Genomic DNA, 3,922 nt, shown 5'->3' on the forward strand with positions numbered 1-3,922 from the left:
CCCTGGTGAGCCTGGAAGGATTTGACCAGAGCGATTCATGCAGTGAAGGGGCTGGAGCTGCTGACTGGGACATGGCCTTGTAGTGGTTGCATCTGGTCACACAACTTAGGGGGTCAGCATGGGCCCTGGTGAGGGCTGGAGCCCATTTGGGAACTGGGGCTCACAGGGTTAAGACCAGACAGGCATGAGCATTGATTATGGATCCAAACGAGAAAATACTTGACAACTTCTATATTTGCTCCAAGTAACATGACGTTACCTATTGGTTGTTTAGTTGTGAGGATTTTGGTCGTCTTTACCTTGAGTTGTAATCCACACTGAAATTTGCAGTCGTTGATATTCATCAAATCGTCACTTTTCAGTAAACAAGGTTATATCATCTGCTTATCACAGGTTGTATTAAGACTTCTTCTGATCCTGTTGCCATATTCTTCATATAATCCAGCTTCACTGGTGATTTGCTCAACATACAGATTGATTAAGTATGGTGAGAGGATACAACCATGACACACAACCTTTGCTGATTTTAAACCATGCAGTATTTCCTTGTTCTGTTCACACAACTGCCTTTTAATCCAGGTACAGGTTCCAAAAGAGCACAATAAGTGTTCTGGAATTCCCAGTCATCTCAGAGCTGCCCAGAGTTTGTTATGCTCCACACAGTTCGATGCCTTGGCATAGTCAATAAAACATCTTTCTAGTATTCCCTGCTTTGAGAATGTCCATCTAATATAAGCTCCCTGTCAATGTATTGCTGTAACCAATGTTGGATGATCTTCAGCAAAATTTTACTTGCCTGTGATATCAATGATATTCTATAATTTGAGCATTCTGTTGGGTTACCATTTTTTGGAATGTGTACAAATATAGATCTCTCCCAGTCACTTGACCAAGTAGCTGTCTTTCAAATTCATCAACTTGTGGAAACATTTCAATGACTATTACATCAATTCCTAGAGCCTTATTTGTGCCTGATGATTTCAGTGCAGATAGAACTTCTTCCTTCAATATCATTGTTTCTTGCTCATATGCAACCTCCTGAAATAGTGTAATGTCAATTAGTTCTTTCTGGTACTGTGACACTGTGTATTTCCATCTTCTTTTGATGCTTCCTTCACCATTCAGTATTTTGCCTATAGAATTTTTCAGTATTGCAACTCGAGGCTTAAATTTTTTCTTGTGTTCTGTCCATTTAAGAAAGGCTGAGAATGATCTTCCTTTTGGTTTTCTAACTAGGTCTTTGCACATTTCAGTATAATATTTTACTTTGTCTTCTTGAACTGCCCTTTGAAATCTTCTGATCAGCTGTTTGACATTTCTGTTCAGCTCTTTGATAACATTATTTCTTCCATAAATGTTAGCTACTCTACAATTAAGAGCAAGTTTCAGAGTTTCTTCTATCATCCACACTGATTTTTTCTTTCTTTCCTGTCTTTTTAATGACCTTTTGCTTTCTTCATGAGTGATATCCTTGATGTCCTTCCACAGCTCAACAGGTTTTTTGTCATTAGTGTTCAGTGCAGTACATCAGTTCTTGAGATGTTCTCAAAATTCACAAGGCTGTATTTTGTCTCTCATGGGCTTGTTTTACTTTTCTTCAAATTTCACTTTAAATTGAACTCAGGTATGAGCAGCTGATAGTATGTTCTACAGTCAACTCTGGCTTAGTTTTAGCTGCTGCTGTTTAGTGTCTCCATTGTCTCGCCCCAGAGAGGTAGTTCTTTGATTTCTATGTGAAGTCCATGTGTACTGTCCCTGTTTTTGTGTTGTTGAAAAAAAGGTATTTGCTATGCTTGATACAATTGATATATGGAATGTTATAAGAGCTGTAAGAGCCTCCAATAAAATGATTTATAAATATACAAATAAAGTATTGGTCTTTTAGAATTCTACCACGTGATCTTCAACTTCATTTCTATCACCAGTACCATATTTTCAGCTACTCTTCCTTCCTCTTCATTTCCAACTTTTGTATTCCAACCACCAATAATTATCAGTGCATCCTGGGTACATGTGTGATCAGTTTCAGCCTGAAGACATTAGTAGAATTCTTCAATTTAGTCATCACTACCTCTGGTCATCCATGCATAAATTTGAGTAATAGTTGTATTGATTGGATTTCCTTGAAAGTGAATAGATACTATCCTATCACACAGCATTGATACTTCAAGAGAGATCTTGAAATGTCCTTTTTGACAGTGAATGCAGTGCCATTCCTCTTGATGATGTCATTTCCAGCATAGTAAACCATATGATTTTTTTGTTCAATATGGCCAGTATCAATCCATTTCAGCATCATCTAATGCCTTGAATATAGATCTTTATGTATTCTGTTTCATTTTTGATGGCTTGCAGTTTTCATTCATGTCCTTTTTAAGTTTCAGCTTTTACTTCAAGATACCTGTTGCATTTAGATTTTGTTCTGTTTTAAAGTTACACTGGAAGCATCTCAAGTGCTTACTAGCCATCTATGAATACTATATTGGACAGTGCAGATAGGGAACGTCTCTAGTACTGCAGAGCGCTCTATGTTGCATAGCTCTTCTCTTTTATTTTTAGCCTCATAACTGCACGGTGTTGCTTTGTGAAAACCTAGCGCAGTGTCTTCATTCCGTCTTTGAGGGACCATTGGGTTGTGTTTGATAGTTAGTTGGGTTTTTTTAATCATTTTATTAGGGGATCATACAACTCATCACAATCCATACGTACATCAATTGTGTAAAGCACATTTGTACATTATTGCCCTCATCATTCTCAAAACATTTGCTCTCCACCTAAGCCCCTGGCATTAGCTCATTTTTTCCCCTCCCTTCCTGCTTCCCCCTCCCTCATGAACCCTTGATAATTTATAAATTATTGTTTTGTCATTTCTTGCACTGTCTGATGTCTCCCTTCACCCACTTTTCTGTTGTCCGTCCCCCAGGGAGAAGGTTTTTTGTAGATCCTTGTAATTGGTTCCCCCTTTCCAACCCACCCTCCCTCCACGATAGTTCTTATCTTTTGTTACTAAAAAATCATTTGTGTTTTATTTTTGTAAAAAAACAAAACAATATGACCAAGAAGGCTTATTTCAAGAGAGAGATGGCATATTATGATATTAATTGAAGATAGTTTTTAGGTATACCTGAAAGCTAGGAATTAATGTAGTGATGCTATAATCCTTATAAAACCATTAAACTGGTGTTTAAGTATATTTTCTCCTTAAAAATCACTTGATCAGCTAATTTTGCACAAAAAGAAATTCCTAGTAAATACCAGCTATATTTTTAATCTGGTAAATTTTCTTTTTTTTTTTTTCCTTCTGAGATAAATGAAGGCCATTTCTGTTAGCAAACACTTAAAAAATATAGTTAAAAACCATAATAAAATAAAAAATATATATATACAGTTTAAATACCCCACTAAATACAGTTTCATTGTTAGCTGACATTGAATTAACTGCAGCTCATGGAATTCAACTTATTCAACAGAACAAAATGTTGCCTAGTGTGGAGACATCCTTATAACTACCAGCATCTTAGAGTCTATTGTGGTAGTTACCATTCTAGTGCACCTCACTGAGGGGCTCAAGGCCCTCTACTTCACTACAAATGATGCCCCAGCAATTGATCCCTCCCGAGGACATGTCCAGAGCAAGCAAGTTGGATAATGTTCTGTTATAATTCTTAAGGTTTTAATTGACTAATTTTCAGAGGTAGATCACCAGACCTGTATAATAACTCTGTTGTAATCTGGAAGCTTTGCTGAAAGCCGTCTGCCAAGGGTGACCTTGCTGGTATTTGAAATACTGATGATGTAGCTTCCGGTATCATAGCAACATGGAAGCCACCACACGGCACACTGACATACCCCCCACTAAAATACAACTGATAGGTAGATTTAGATTACGAGGTGGACAAAGCATGACTTCTTTTCCTTATCA

General features: G+C 37.3%; 1 protein-coding gene across 1 annotated transcript in view; it reads left to right on the top strand.

Moving 5' to 3' along the window:
* The window catches only part of DDX50 (DExD-box helicase 50), a 42,606-nt gene that overhangs the window by 37,212 nt on the left and 1,472 nt on the right, over window positions 1-3,922 (top strand). The window lies entirely within an intron of this gene.

Source organism: Echinops telfairi, unplaced genomic scaffold (genome assembly GCF_000313985.2).
Source record: "Echinops telfairi isolate 266 unplaced genomic scaffold, ASM31398v2 ScPeMD7_70;HRSCAF=299, whole genome shotgun sequence".
Lineage (NCBI taxonomy): Eukaryota > Metazoa > Chordata > Mammalia > Afrosoricida > Tenrecidae > Echinops > Echinops telfairi.